The sequence below is a fragment of the Daphnia pulicaria genome, chromosome 4, assembly GCF_021234035.1.
Source record: "Daphnia pulicaria isolate SC F1-1A chromosome 4, SC_F0-13Bv2, whole genome shotgun sequence".
Taxonomy (NCBI): domain Eukaryota; kingdom Metazoa; phylum Arthropoda; class Branchiopoda; order Diplostraca; family Daphniidae; genus Daphnia; species Daphnia pulicaria.
The window spans coordinates 5,194,090-5,207,229 of NC_060916.1; the positions used below are offsets into that span (position 1 = coordinate 5,194,090).

Genomic DNA, 13,140 nt, shown 5'->3' on the forward strand with positions numbered 1-13,140 from the left:
TTAAAAACAAAATACCTTGAAGTGGATTAAAATAATTCAAGTCGCGGCATGTTTATCGACAGAAAAATTTGAACTAGGGGAATCTCGCGCCAGAAAGTGGTGCAAGCAAAAGGGTGGTCGTATACCTGGATTGGTCGTATGGGCAGGCGGTCTGATAAGTGGACCAGCACTGTATCAGCTTTATCTATTTTCTGTTGCCCACTCAATGCGTAATCACAAGTGCTCTCCTTCGAGCCGGAGTTGAACCAGCGACCTATGGATTCCTTGCATTTTACATCGTGTCACTACAGTCCACCGCTCTACCAACTGAGCTATCGAAGGTTGTTTTCTTTCCGTCGAACATCGCAATATACTCCATTAACATGCACCAAAAGATCATGTTTTTAATCATCGAAATCACTGAGTTGAAGGAATCAGAACATGGCCCTAAATTCCACCAAATTTAACGACAAATTTACATTGTAGTAGCAGTGCTGGTGACATCCGTTGGAAGGTTCCATGGTGTAATGGTTATCACATCAGACTTTGACTCTGATAATCTGAGTTCGATTCTCAGTGGGACCTTTTTTAATCCAATTTCTATCAATCGTGTTTATTTTTATGCACGACATTTGGATTGTAATAATAATAAAATAATTTTCGAATCAATAATGAAAGACAATAGGGCTCATTGGTCTAGTAGTATGATACTTGCTTCGGGTGTAAGTGATCCCGGGTTCAATTCCCGGATGGGCCCCAATTGTTTTACTTTTGGCACCGATCCCTGCCATTAGACACATCATGTGTTCTAAGGTACAGTCACGAGTCCCAAATGTTTTTTCCTAAGGAAATACCACAGCTTAATTTGGTATAGGGAATAGAGATCGTACGATAGGGATTCATTGATTCCACTCCTTAGACCAATTTTTTGGGCGGGAACCTCGGATGTTCTCTTTGATGTGTACTTTGGCTTACAACCAGGAGCAATTGCAAATGGATTGCTAATTCTTTGTTTGTAAATTTTCGCGCGCGCATTTCGAAATTGCCAAAATAACCGTTTGCGAGTGATCGTAGCAGGACTCGAACCTGCAATCTTCGGATCCGAAGTCCGACGCCTTATCCATTAGGCCACACGACCATTAACGTTGCCCGTAAGTGAACAATCACCGATTCCTTGCTATGCTACAACAGTTTGAGCAAAATTGAAGTTGGCAGCGATGGGATTCGAACCCATGCCCCCGAAGAGACTGGTGCCTTAAACCAGCGCCTTGGACCGCTCGGCCACGCTACCACATTTGCAATGTTAACATTCATCTAAATAATACAATAAGAGGTTTACCATCTCAGCTGAAATATTGTAGGGGCTCATCCGGGATTTGAACCCGGGGCCTCTTACACCCAAAGCAAGAATCATACCACTAGACCAATGAGCCACGCAACTTTTCTAACACCGTTTGTTGCCGGCTACAATTACTAACCATTAATTGTGTCCCATTTTTGAGCTATACATTTCATATTTACACGGTGATGTTGTCAATTTTCCGTTGTAGATATGCGTACCCCAATAGTACATCTCGGATTTTCCATTACTACACTCTATTTTGAATATACATGACTATCAGCTTTATCTATTTTCTGTTGCCCACTCAATGCATAATCACAAGTGCTCTCCTTCGAGCCGGAGTTGAACCAGCGACCTATGGATTCCTTGCAGTTTACATCGTGTCACTACAGTCCACCGCTCTACCAACTGAGCTATCGAAGGTTGTTTTCTTTCCGTCGAACATCGCAATATACTCCATTAACATGCACCAAAACATCATGTTTTAAATCATCGAAATCACTGAGTTGAAGGAATCAGCACATGGCCCTAAATTCCACCAAATTTAACGACAAATTTACATTGTAGTAGCAGTGCTGGTGACATCCGTTGGAAGGTTCCATGGTGTAATGGTTATCACATCAGACTTTGACTCTGATAATCTGAGTTCGATTCTCAGTGGGACCTTTTTTAATCCAATTTCTATCAATCGTGTTTATTTTTATGCACGACATTTGGATTGTAATAATAATAAAATAATTTTCGAATCAATAATGAAAGATAATAGGGCTCATTGGTCTAGTAGTATGATACTTGCTTCGGGTGTAAGTGATCCCGGGTTCAATTCCCGGATGGGCCCCAATTGTTTTACTTTTGGCACCGATCCCTGCCATTAGACACATCATGTGTTCTAAGGTACAGTCACGAGTCCCAAATGTTTTTTCCTAAGGAAATACCACAGCTTAATTTGGTATAGGGAATAGAGATCGTACGATAGGGATTCATTGATTCCACTCCTTAGACCAATTTTTTGGGCGGGAACCTCGGATGTTCTCTTTGATGTGTACTTTGGCTTACAACCAGGAGCAATTGCAAATGGATTGCTAATTCTTTGTTTGTAAATTTTCGCGCGCGCATTTCGAAATAGCCAAAATAACCGTTTGCGAGTGATCGTAGCAGGACTCGAACCTGCAATCTTCGGATCCGAAGTCCGACGCCTTATCCATTAGGCCACACGACCATTAACGTTGCCCGTAAGTGCACAATCACCTATTCCTTGCTATGCTACAACAGTTTGAGCAAAATTGAAGTTGGCAGCGATGGGATTCGAACCCATGCCCCCGAAGAGACTGGTGCCTTACACCAGCGCCTTGGACCGCTCGGCCACGCTACCACATTTACAATGTTAACATTCATCTAAATAATACAATAAGAGGTTTACCATCTCAGCTGAAATATTGTAGGGGCTCATCCGGGATTTGAACCCGGGGCCTCTTACACCCAAAGCAAGAATCATACCACTAGACCAATGAGCCACGCAACTTTTCTAACACCGTTTGTTGCCGGCTACAATTACTAACCATTAATTGTGTCCCATTTTTGAGCTATACATTTCATATTTACACGGTGATGTTGTCAACTTTCCGTTGTAGATATGCGTACCCCAATAGTACATGTTGGATTTTCCATTACTACACTCTATTTTGAATATACATGACTATCAGCTTTATCTATTTTCTGTTGCCCACTCAATGCGTAATCACAAGTGCTCTCCTTCGAGCCGGAGTTGAACCAGCGACCTATGGATTCCTTGCATTTTACATCGTGTCACTACAGTCCACCGCTCTACCAACTGAGCTATCGAAGGTTGTTTTCTTTCCGTCGAACATCGCAATATAGTCCATTAACATGCACCAAAAGATCATGTTTTAAATCATCGAAATCACTGAGTTGAAGGAATCAGCACATGGCCCTAAATTCCACCAAATTTAACGACAAATTTACATTATTTATTAAAATTCGTTCGACAGAACTGTGTGTGACCTTTTATATTGAGCATATTTATAGTAAACATGATTTGAAGTATGGCAACAGTGCCATACAAAAAAAGATGAAGAGGTGTGGACGAAGCCTATAAGGCACCACACGTCGGTATACTAATCAGATCTTTTTTTGCTCTTGCATAGCAAGCATGTCTAAACATCGTAAATATAGGCGTTCTCGTAAGACGGGTTAGAGTTCGAGTTCCGACTCTGACTCGTCTGAGAGATCCGCCTCTTCTTCTAATTCCTTTTCAAGTACCTTTTCAGACATCACTAAGTTTAAACCAAAAAATTTTTAGCTTAGCAGACGCAAATCTTTGGTTCTCGCCAATTGGATTGCGAAAGGCGTAGGTGAAAGAAACGTCAAGTCTGCTAGAGAGGCGTACAAGCCTATTGTCAAACGTGGCAAAAAGGCTAGTGTCAGTGCCTCTGATCTTTTTACGAATCCCAAATTGGACGAGACATTCTACGGGGCCCTTAAATCTGCCAAGAATTCAAGTGCAACAATGGCCAAAATTGACCAATTGGAGAAAGTGTATCGGAAACAGACAGATTTCGTCCTGGATATGGCCACACCTCTCTTATTTCTCCTCAACAAGAAAAGAAAGAGAAGCAACAACGACTCCAAGGCCTTGAGATCCCTGTTAATGCTCTGGGTTCACCTGTTTCGCGAGATCACCCACTCTAGGCGACTCAACATTCTTACACAAACCCATCCCAATCACATCGGTCTACTTTCCCGCGCAGCAGAAAAACCTCCAGTTCGAGGCGAGGACCTTTTTGGGACGGATTCTGTCAATGAACTTGTCTCTCAAGTCAAGACTGCTAGTTTGATCATCAACTCTGTGCCTGGACCATCGGCTTCGCCGCTTCGGCAACACCGGAGAAATCAAACCGTTCACATCTTCTATACGACTCTCCCAACGACAACAACAGCTTCGTCCGGTATGCAAATTCCTTTTTTATTTTTCAGTTATTTGGCCGATTGCCAGTCGCTCCGTTCATTCAGTTAACACATAGGCCAGTCTGAGAAAAATGACCTATGGGTTGTGCCATTAGATATGTGTTTGTTTGTCTACTGTTACAAATAGCCGAATCTTTTGAACGGAAACTAATGACTAAACAACAAAGGCAAAGTTTCCCTCTCCCCCCTTTCAACGTAATATTCCACCAAACGCATCGATGGATAGCGTCCAGCTGGATATTTGGTCAACAGAGGTGGAATTTTTAACAAAAAAAAAAAAAAAAAAAAGGAGAGGGGGGCCAAGCAGTAGAGACGAAGGAGAAGTAAGCTAAGTCAACAAAGGTTAAAGTCTAGTCTTTTGAGGCCAAAGAAATACTTGTTCTGGGGGCGTTTCTCAAACTCATTTGATACACCTATCCTCCGTTTATTCTCGGTTCATAACCGAGGTCGTTTTGGCTAACTTTAACCTTGCCTTTACCTTGTCGCTTGCCTTGGAGTAAAGCGGAAATTGACCGAGATATCAATAACATTGAGATCCTTAATACCCTAAAGTCTTTTGAATGTTTCGGAGCTTCTTGTCTCCCTGATTGCATGGTGAAGAGCAAGACCGACACCACCTCCACCGTTAACTATATACATTCGCTGCACATATAAGTCCGTTTGAAACTTTTTATGTACTACGAGCGTGAAAAGGAGCTACAGAACAAAAGATGTGGGCCAGCACCACTACTCCCTCCTCTACGCTTGCTGTAAACCCGAGTAACATCACATCCGTCAGCCAGATATCCCTAATCAAAGAATCCTGACCGCTCTCTCATTTTTTGATGCCACAAGAGATCTCTCCTTGAACTGTCTCGGAATTGGTCATTCTGCTCTCTCTCTGACCCCCATGCCAATAAGAACCTACAAAATCTCTCAAATGTGTTTGAGTCGATTCCGAAATTTCTTTCCCCCTTGGCCAACTGAGTAAGGCTCGGCTCTCTGGACCCCTCCATCACGTACCGAGCGACTTAATGTTTCCTTTCAATTTGTCCTGTCAAATGTAAAAAAAAAAAAAAAAAAAAAAAATTACCTAAATCGGTCAGATACCCCGAATAATGAAATTCTGACACCGCTCTCGAGATCATATTATGATGCCACATCAGATGCTCCTCCTTCTTTCCCTGAACTGTCTCGGAAGTTGGTCGCTTTGCTCTTGGCTCCCACACTAGTAGAAACTTATGAATTTCTTCAATTTTGTTTGAACCGATACCAAAATGTGTTTTACCATCGGGCAACTAATTAAACTCAGCACTCCAGGCCCGTACATCGTGTGTCAATCGGGGCCGAGCGAATTAATGTTTCCTTTCAGTTTGTCCTGTCAAATGCACGGAAACATATTTGGATTGTACTGCAGCATTTCGCAATACCACCAACTTTGCGTCTCTCTTGCTCAACAACAACAAACTTCGTGATACCGTTTCCTGTCACTACAATAGGCCACGGAACTGGTTAGCAGCTTAGGATAAATCTTCACGGCACCAGGGAATAAGAGAATCCGTACTATCCTAGACCTTGGCCATTGGGCCAAAGAATCTATGTTCAAAAAGCTCTCCCACAGGGAGGTGGTCGATGGACCATCCAACCTGATCGTCATTCGCTGCCATCATCTTGGAATCACAGTAGAACCCTCTGCTGTTTTGTGGTTCTATTTTTCAATATTTTCCCTTAACTCGTCAGCTTTTGCTTTGAACACACAGTTCTGTCGAACGAATTTTACTAAATAATTGTAAAATTGTTCGAGCGCTAGCGCTGAACAATTGGGATTATTTACTAAAATGAAAAGAGAGACAGAACTGTCTCTCCCACCCGCCCACCGCTGCTTTTCATATTGTTAGTAATTAATAATGATCAGACTCGTTATTGCTTTTGTTATTTTTCAGTGGAAATAATAACGATTACCGCAGCCGGGAAAAGGAGACGAGACAAGATCGACAATCTGGGAAATTTAGCAACAAGAAGTAATCATGTTTTCTTTTCTTGTTGCCTTTCCTCCGTGTTACTTTATATTTCAGTGCTTCTAAAGTCTGATTAGTATACCGACGTGTGGTGCCTTATAGGCTTCGTCCACACCTCTTCATCTTTTTTTGTATGGCACTGTTGCCATACTTCAAGTCATGTTTGCTATAAATATGCTCAATATAAAAGGTCACACACAGTTCTGTCTCTCTTTTCAATTTAGTAAATAATCCCAATTGTTCAGCGCTAGCACTCGAACAATTTTACAATTGTAGTAGCAGTGCTGGTGACATTCGTTGGAAGGTTCCATGGTGTAATGGTTATCACATCAGACTTTGACTCTGATAATCTGAGTTCGATTCTCAGTGGGACCTTTTTTAATCCAATTTCTATCAATCGTGTTTATTTTTATGCACGACATTTGGATTGTAATAATAATAAAATCATTTTCGAATCAATAATGAAAGATAATAGGGCTCATTGGTCTAGTAGTATGATACTTGCTTCGGGTGTAAGTGATACCGGGTTCAATTCCCGGATGGGCCCCAATTGTTTTACTTTTGGCACCGATCCCTGCCATTAGACACATCATGTGTTCTAAGGTACAGTCACGAGTCCCAAATGTTTTTTCCTAAGGAAATACCACAGCTTAATTTGGTATAGGGAATAGAGATCGTACGATAGGGATTCATTGATTCCACTCCATAGACCAATTTTTTGGGCGGGAACCTCGGATGTTCTCTTTGATGTGTACTTTGGCTTACAACCAAGAGCAATTGCAAATGGATTGCTAATTCTTTGTTTGTAAATTTTCGCGCGCGGATTTCGAAATAGCCAAAATAACCGTTTGCGAGTGATCGTAGCAGGACTCGAACCTGCAATCTTCGGATCCGAAGTCCGACGCCTTATCCATTAGGCCACACGACCATTAACGTTGCCCGTAAGTGCACAATCACCGATTCCTTGCTATGCTACAACAGTTTGAGCAAAATTGACGTTGGCAGCGATGGGATTCGAACCCATGCCCCCGAAGAGACTGGTGCCTTAAACCAGCCCCTTGGACCGCTCGGCCACGCTACCACATTTGCAATGTTAACATTCATCTAAATAATACAATAAGAGGTTTACCATCTCAGCTGAAATATTGTAGGGGCTCATCCGGGATTTGAACCCGGGGCCTCTTACACCCAAAGCAAGCATCATACCACTAGACCAATAAGCCACGCAACTTTTCTAACACCGTTTGTTGCCGGCTACAATTACTAACCATTAATTGTGTCCCATTTTTGAGCTATACATTTCATATTTACACGGTGATGTTGTCAACTTTCCGTTGTAGATATGCGTACCCCAATAGTACATGTTGGATTTTCCATTACTACACTCTATTTTGAATATACATGACTACCAGCTTTATCTATTTTCTGTTGCCCACTCAATGCGTAATCACAAGTGCTCTCCTTCGAGCCGGAGTTGAACCAGCGACCTATGGATTCCTTGCATTTTACATCGTGTCACTACAGTCCACCGCTCTACCAACTGAGCTATCGAAGGTTGTTTTCTTTCCGTCGAACATCGCAATATACTCCATTAACATGCACCAAAAGATCATGTTTTAAATCATCGAAATCACTGAGTTGAAGGAATCAGCACATGGCCCTAAATTCCACCAAATTTAACGACAAATTTACATTGTAGTAGCAGTGCTGGTGACATCCGTTGGAAGGTTCCATGGTGTAATGGTTATCACATCAGACTTTGACTCTGATCATCTGAGTTCGATTCTCAGTAGGACCTTTTTTAATCCAATTTCTATCAATCGTGTTTATTTTTATGCACGACATTTGGATTGTAATAATAATAAAATAATTTTCGAATCAATAATGAAAGATAATAGGGCTCATTGGTCTAGTAGTATGATACTTGCTTCGGGTGTAAGTGATCCCGGGTTCAATTCCCGGATGGGCCCCAATTGTTTTACTTTTGGCACCGATCCCTGCCATTAGACACATCATGTGTTCTAAGGTACAGTCACGAGTCCCAAATGTTTTTTCCTAAGGAAATACCACAGCTTAATTTGGTATAGGGAATAGAGATCGTACGATAGGGATTCATTGATTCCACTCCTTAGACCAATTTTTTGGGCGGGAACCTCGGATGTTCTCTTTGATGTGTACTTTGGCTTACAACCAGGAGCAATTGCAAATGGATTGCTAATTCTTTGTTTGTAAATTTTCGCGCGCGCATTTCGAAATAGCCAAAATAACCGTTTGCGAGTGATCGTAGCAGGACTCGAACCTGCCATCTTCGGATCCGAAGTCCGACGCCTTATCCATTAGGCCACACGACCATTAACGTTGCCCGTAAGTGCACAATCACCGATTCCTTGCTATGCTACAACAGTTTGAGCAAAATTGACGTTGGCAGCGATGGGATTCGAACCCATGCCCCCGAAGAGACTGGTGCCTTAAACCAGCGCCTTGGACCGCTCGACGACGCTACCACATTTGCAATGTTAACATTCATCTAAATAATACAATAAGAGGTTTACCATCTCAGCTGAAATATTGTAGGGGCTCATACGGGATTTGAACCCTGGGCCTCTTACACCCAAAGCAAGAATCATACCACTAGACCAATGAGCCACGCAACTTTTCTAACACCGTTTGTTGCCGGCTACAATTACTAACCATTAATTGTGTCCCATTTTTGAGCTATACATTTCATATTTCCACGGTGATGTTGCCAACTTCCCGTTGTAGATATGCGTACCCCAATAGTACATGTTGGATTTTCCATTACTACACTCTATTTTGAATATACATGACTATCAGCTTTATCTATTTTCTGTTGCCCACTCAATGCATAATCACAAGTGCTCTCCTTCGAGCCGGAGTTGAACCAGCGACCTATGGATTCCTTGCATTTTACATCGTGTCACTACAGTCCACCGCTCTACCAACTGAGCTATCGAAGGTTGTTTTCTTTCCGTCGAACATCGCAATATACTCCATTAACATGCACCAAAAGATCATGTTTTAAATCATCGAAATCACTGAGTTGAAGGAATCAGCACATGGCCCTAAATTCCACCAAATTTAACGACAAATTTACATTGTAGTAGCAGTGCTGGTGACATCCGTTGGAAGGTTCCATGGTGTAATGGTTATCACATCAGACTTTGACTCTGATAATCTGAGTTCGATTCTCAGTGGGACCTTTTTTAATCCAATTTCTATCAATCGTGTTTATTTTTATGCACGACATTTGGATTGTAATAATAATAAAATAATTTTCGAATCAATAATGAAAGATAATAGGGCTCATTGGTCTAGTAGTATGATACTTGCTTCGGGTGTAAGTGATCCCGGGTTCAATTCCTGGATGGGCCCCAATTGTTTTACTTTTGGCACCGATCCCTGCCATTAGACACATCATGTGTTCTAAGGTACAGTCACGAGTCCCAAATGTTTTTTCTAAGGAAATACCACAGCTTAATTTGGTATAGGGAATAGAGATCGTACGATAGGAATTCATTGATTCCACTCCTTAGACCAATTTTTTGGGCGGGAACCTCGGATGTTCTCTTTGATGTGTACTTTGGCTTACAACCAGGAGCAATTGCAAATGGATTGCTAATTCTTTGTTTGTAAATTTTCGCGCGCGCATTTCAAAATAGCCAAAATAACCGTTTGCGAGTGATCGTAGCAGGACTCGAACCTGCAATCATCGGATCCGAAGTCCGACGCCTTATCCATTAGGCCACACGACCATTAACGTTGCCTGCAAGTGCACAATCACCGATTCCTTGCTATGCTACAACAGTTTGAGCAAAATTGACGTTGGCAGCGATGGGATTCGAACCCATGCCCCCGAAGAGACTGGTGCCTTAAACCAGCGCCTTGGACCGCTCGGCCACGCTACCACATTTGCAATGTTAACATTCATCTAAATAATACAATAACAGGTTTACCATCTCAGCTGAAATATTGTAGGGGCTCATCCGGGATTTGAACCCGGGGCCTCTTACACCCAAAGCAAGAATCATACCACTAGACCAATGAGCCACGCAACTTTTCTAACACCGTTTGTTGCCGGCTACAATTACTAACCATTAATTGTGTCCCATTTTTGAGCTATACATTTCATATTTACACGGTGATGTTGTCAACTTTCCGTTGTAGATATGCGTACCCCAATATTACAGTATCCTTCAATAAATTCCGAGGGGGCTGCTTGGAAAATGAAGACATCTGTCGGATCCCAAGTAAACCCTTTGAAAATATTTCGCGCAAACTTGATGCCGTGCAGACGCAAACTTGACGTGTAGACCGAAAAGGTAATCATAACAACTCAGAACAGCAGGTAATTGTTTGACTATTTCAACATGGAGTTTTCATATTGTCTAATTTTTTTTTTAAAACGTGATTTTAAAAAGATGCTTAATGATTTTTGTTTCTGTTTTGACTTGGCGTCTCATTCCTAGACTGTTTGTGAATGGGCTTTTTACATTCTTCAATGGCATTCAATGATTCAAGGACGAATTGAACAAGAAACTGGAAGAAGAAAGCAAGAAAACAATTCATTCAATATCCGAAACGCAAGAATTGATCCAGCAACTGACGGTATAAATACGTGTTAGTCAAAACGACGTCATTTGATTTGATTTTTTGTTGTAGGCCTACACATGTCAACAAATGTTGGAGGAGACAACGACCAGAATGGAGGATCTTTGTAATCAGTTGTCGATTTAGAATGAACATAATAGAGATCTTGACAGGAAGACTCACAGAGCAGAATACACATTGGCTGGCCAAGAGACCTCTCTGCGATTAATATCTGATTTGAAAAAACAAATGGCTGATCTCAAGTTTCAGTTGTCTGAAAAGGCTATTGAACTCCAGTGCAAGGAAAAGAAGATTGAGGAAACTGAGAATGCCTTGAAAGACTTGTTGCTACATTCTCATAGCAATGAACAGGTATTTTTAGAAACATTTTAAACGAAACTAACACTTAAGTTATCATTTTGATTTTAGTTGGCCATTGTCGAAGAAAGTAATCGCGAACTTTAGGACAAATTTGATGAAAAGGCCCAGGAACTTGAAGCTGCTCTTGTTTGTCGAGAGAATTCGCAGGGATTAAAAGCCGATCTCGATAAGGAAGTTACTGATCTCAAATGTCAGCTTATGTCAAAGTCAATAGAACTCCAGTAGAGCGGATGGAAGAAAGGGAGAAAGCCATAGACGAATTAACACTAAAGTCTCTTATAACACTGAACGGGTAATTTTACAAAGTACCGACTTTTTTTGCCTAATTTTTTAAATCACTTAGTTTATACTTAATGCAGAAACTTGCCGATCAGAAGTGGACATGTCGAGACAAAAAGAAAAGTTGGAGTTAGACGCTTTCACAGAAAACGAAGCCGGAAGTGATTCAGATTAGCCCCTTTAAGTCCCAGTCATCGCCCCCTTTCTTACGCAAATTATTTATGTTATGCTAATTTTCTTTATGTCCCCTCAAACAAGTGTAGTAAATTGATAGTTATGAAATATAATAATGGCGTATTTATTTAAAAATTGCAAGTGTGCTATTTTTCAAGTTTTAACGAATGTTAATCAATTTATTGTTCTGGATAAATAAAAGATGATAAAAGTGAAATGAGAAACACACCAGGGGTAGTTGAGTTTTTATATACGGCGCAGGATTTTTTCGCGTCCCATTTCTACCCCATTTCTTAACCTTGACCTGACAATGTTCCAATATTAAGTTAATTTTAATGTCGTTATTTACGAGCAATCCTTCTTTTGGCTTGTTTTACAGCCATTATTTTAGAGAGGAGACATATTAAACTTAAAATCATGGGAAGGGTGACCAAAATTACTAACTCGGCCACGGAAAATCAAGGTTGTCTGGAATTTTTGGACGATAACATACTTTTTGGGGATAGACAAGGAAACTAAACGAACGGGGGGGGGGGGGGTTAAAAAGGATTGATTTGGCCAGTTGTCGTCGACAAATCGCCTGAAAAATGTTCAGAGACAATCGCGCAATCGCATCAAAAACTCGGTCTTTCTATAACCAATCGCCTGCAATTAGTTATTGATGCGAACGGTTATTGGACTCGTTATTAAAACCTGTAATAATGTAGTGTTTGTTTTCACTGAAATAAACAAAAGAATCACCTGTAAATTAAAAAAATATACGCTGTTTGCATAATTCATTGTATTGCATCAATTCATATCATTCATGGCATCAAGTTTGCGACGGCACGTCATCAACAAATAGGGTCTTACAATAGCATTAGCTTTCTGCAAAAGATTTAAAGTATCCATGGCAGTTTTAGGTGCATCTCCTTTCAAGGTTCATCCCTGAGAGATTTTTAAAATTCTTATTTTAAAAAGCCGAAGGCTTACCGCCTTTTAAGGGTGAGAGATTTGAAGAAACAAAAGTTCCGACAACGCTCCAAATACCATTAACCCTGAGAGGTCCCTGGGGAATTAGGGCGATTCGTGATTGGTGGAAGGGGTTTTCGGGACCGTGACGCTTTCGTGTTGCTCCAATCGCGACGCGACTAATCCCATTCGATGTAGAATGACTTTTTACATAGGTAATGACTAAATTTTTCCAGTATTAACGAAAATAACGAGAGATTGGGAGCAAAAAAGGGGAAACTTCAAAAATAGATTGCACATACGATTCCACAAAATTAAAGGGTCCAATCAGTTCTAATGGAAAGAAGATCTTTCCGTTTAACCGAAAAGACTAAATTTGCATTACTTATTTTGTGGTTCGCGAGATATCTGCGAAAGAAAAAGACACCCAGATTGACTTTCAAA

The 13,140-nt window shown here is 41.1% G+C and overlaps 1 long non-coding RNA gene and 28 other non-coding genes across 29 annotated transcripts; 9 read left to right on the forward strand and 20 right to left on the reverse strand.

Annotated features, from left to right (window-relative positions):
• Positions 1-225: 225 nt before the first annotated feature.
• On the reverse strand, positions 226-321 carry Trnay-gua. The gene is made up of 2 exons: positions 285-321; positions 226-261 (listed from the first exon to the last, which is right to left on the reverse strand). It is a non-coding gene; the product is annotated as a tRNA-Tyr (tRNA).
• Positions 322-492: 171 nt separating this feature from the next.
• On the forward strand, positions 493-564 carry Trnaq-uug. The gene has a single exon. It is a non-coding gene; the product is annotated as a tRNA-Gln (tRNA).
• A 100-nt stretch (positions 565-664) lies between these two features.
• On the forward strand, positions 665-736 carry Trnap-cgg. The gene has a single exon. It is a non-coding gene; the product is annotated as a tRNA-Pro (tRNA).
• Positions 737-1,044: 308 nt separating this feature from the next.
• Positions 1,045-1,117, reverse strand: Trnar-ucg. Its single transcript has one exon. It is a non-coding gene; the product is annotated as a tRNA-Arg (tRNA).
• Positions 1,118-1,188: 71 nt separating this feature from the next.
• Positions 1,189-1,270, reverse strand: Trnal-aag. The gene has a single exon. It is a non-coding gene; the product is annotated as a tRNA-Leu (tRNA).
• A 70-nt stretch (positions 1,271-1,340) lies between these two features.
• Trnap-ugg lies at positions 1,341-1,412 on the reverse strand. The gene has a single exon. It is a non-coding gene; the product is annotated as a tRNA-Pro (tRNA).
• A 236-nt stretch (positions 1,413-1,648) lies between these two features.
• Positions 1,649-1,744, reverse strand: Trnay-gua. Its single transcript has 2 exons — positions 1,708-1,744; positions 1,649-1,684 (listed from the first exon to the last, which is right to left on the reverse strand). It is a non-coding gene; the product is annotated as a tRNA-Tyr (tRNA).
• A 171-nt stretch (positions 1,745-1,915) lies between these two features.
• On the forward strand, positions 1,916-1,987 carry Trnaq-uug. Its single transcript has one exon. It is a non-coding gene; the product is annotated as a tRNA-Gln (tRNA).
• Positions 1,988-2,087: 100 nt separating this feature from the next.
• On the forward strand, positions 2,088-2,159 carry Trnap-cgg. Its single transcript has one exon. It is a non-coding gene; the product is annotated as a tRNA-Pro (tRNA).
• Positions 2,160-2,467: 308 nt separating this feature from the next.
• Positions 2,468-2,540, reverse strand: Trnar-ucg. Its single transcript has one exon. It is a non-coding gene; the product is annotated as a tRNA-Arg (tRNA).
• Positions 2,541-2,611: 71 nt separating this feature from the next.
• On the reverse strand, positions 2,612-2,693 carry Trnal-aag. Its single transcript has one exon. It is a non-coding gene; the product is annotated as a tRNA-Leu (tRNA).
• A 70-nt stretch (positions 2,694-2,763) lies between these two features.
• On the reverse strand, positions 2,764-2,835 carry Trnap-ugg. The gene has a single exon. It is a non-coding gene; the product is annotated as a tRNA-Pro (tRNA).
• Positions 2,836-3,071: 236 nt separating this feature from the next.
• Trnay-gua lies at positions 3,072-3,167 on the reverse strand. The gene is made up of 2 exons: positions 3,131-3,167; positions 3,072-3,107 (listed from the first exon to the last, which is right to left on the reverse strand). It is a non-coding gene; the product is annotated as a tRNA-Tyr (tRNA).
• A 3,439-nt stretch (positions 3,168-6,606) lies between these two features.
• Trnaq-uug lies at positions 6,607-6,678 on the forward strand. Its single transcript has one exon. It is a non-coding gene; the product is annotated as a tRNA-Gln (tRNA).
• A 480-nt stretch (positions 6,679-7,158) lies between these two features.
• Trnar-ucg lies at positions 7,159-7,231 on the reverse strand. The gene has a single exon. It is a non-coding gene; the product is annotated as a tRNA-Arg (tRNA).
• Positions 7,232-7,302: 71 nt separating this feature from the next.
• Trnal-aag lies at positions 7,303-7,384 on the reverse strand. The gene has a single exon. It is a non-coding gene; the product is annotated as a tRNA-Leu (tRNA).
• A 70-nt stretch (positions 7,385-7,454) lies between these two features.
• Trnap-ugg lies at positions 7,455-7,526 on the reverse strand. The gene has a single exon. It is a non-coding gene; the product is annotated as a tRNA-Pro (tRNA).
• Positions 7,527-7,762: 236 nt separating this feature from the next.
• Positions 7,763-7,858, reverse strand: Trnay-gua. The gene is made up of 2 exons: positions 7,822-7,858; positions 7,763-7,798 (listed from the first exon to the last, which is right to left on the reverse strand). It is a non-coding gene; the product is annotated as a tRNA-Tyr (tRNA).
• Positions 7,859-8,029: 171 nt separating this feature from the next.
• Positions 8,030-8,101, forward strand: Trnaq-uug. The gene has a single exon. It is a non-coding gene; the product is annotated as a tRNA-Gln (tRNA).
• A 100-nt stretch (positions 8,102-8,201) lies between these two features.
• Positions 8,202-8,273, forward strand: Trnap-cgg. The gene has a single exon. It is a non-coding gene; the product is annotated as a tRNA-Pro (tRNA).
• A 308-nt stretch (positions 8,274-8,581) lies between these two features.
• Trnar-ucg lies at positions 8,582-8,654 on the reverse strand. The gene has a single exon. It is a non-coding gene; the product is annotated as a tRNA-Arg (tRNA).
• A 71-nt stretch (positions 8,655-8,725) lies between these two features.
• Trnal-aag lies at positions 8,726-8,807 on the reverse strand. Its single transcript has one exon. It is a non-coding gene; the product is annotated as a tRNA-Leu (tRNA).
• A 70-nt stretch (positions 8,808-8,877) lies between these two features.
• On the reverse strand, positions 8,878-8,949 carry Trnap-ugg. The gene has a single exon. It is a non-coding gene; the product is annotated as a tRNA-Pro (tRNA).
• Positions 8,950-9,185: 236 nt separating this feature from the next.
• Positions 9,186-9,281, reverse strand: Trnay-gua. The gene is made up of 2 exons: positions 9,245-9,281; positions 9,186-9,221 (listed from the first exon to the last, which is right to left on the reverse strand). It is a non-coding gene; the product is annotated as a tRNA-Tyr (tRNA).
• A 171-nt stretch (positions 9,282-9,452) lies between these two features.
• Positions 9,453-9,524, forward strand: Trnaq-uug. Its single transcript has one exon. It is a non-coding gene; the product is annotated as a tRNA-Gln (tRNA).
• A 479-nt stretch (positions 9,525-10,003) lies between these two features.
• Trnar-ucg lies at positions 10,004-10,076 on the reverse strand. Its single transcript has one exon. It is a non-coding gene; the product is annotated as a tRNA-Arg (tRNA).
• Positions 10,077-10,147: 71 nt separating this feature from the next.
• On the reverse strand, positions 10,148-10,229 carry Trnal-aag. The gene has a single exon. It is a non-coding gene; the product is annotated as a tRNA-Leu (tRNA).
• A 70-nt stretch (positions 10,230-10,299) lies between these two features.
• On the reverse strand, positions 10,300-10,371 carry Trnap-ugg. Its single transcript has one exon. It is a non-coding gene; the product is annotated as a tRNA-Pro (tRNA).
• Positions 10,372-10,508: 137 nt separating this feature from the next.
• LOC124335897 lies at positions 10,509-11,880 on the forward strand. Its single transcript, XR_006916938.1, has 5 exons — positions 10,509-10,669; positions 10,743-10,929; positions 10,984-11,283; positions 11,341-11,584; positions 11,652-11,880. It is a non-coding gene; the product is annotated as an uncharacterized LOC124335897 (long non-coding RNA).
• The last annotated feature ends 1,260 nt before the right edge of the window (positions 11,881-13,140 follow it).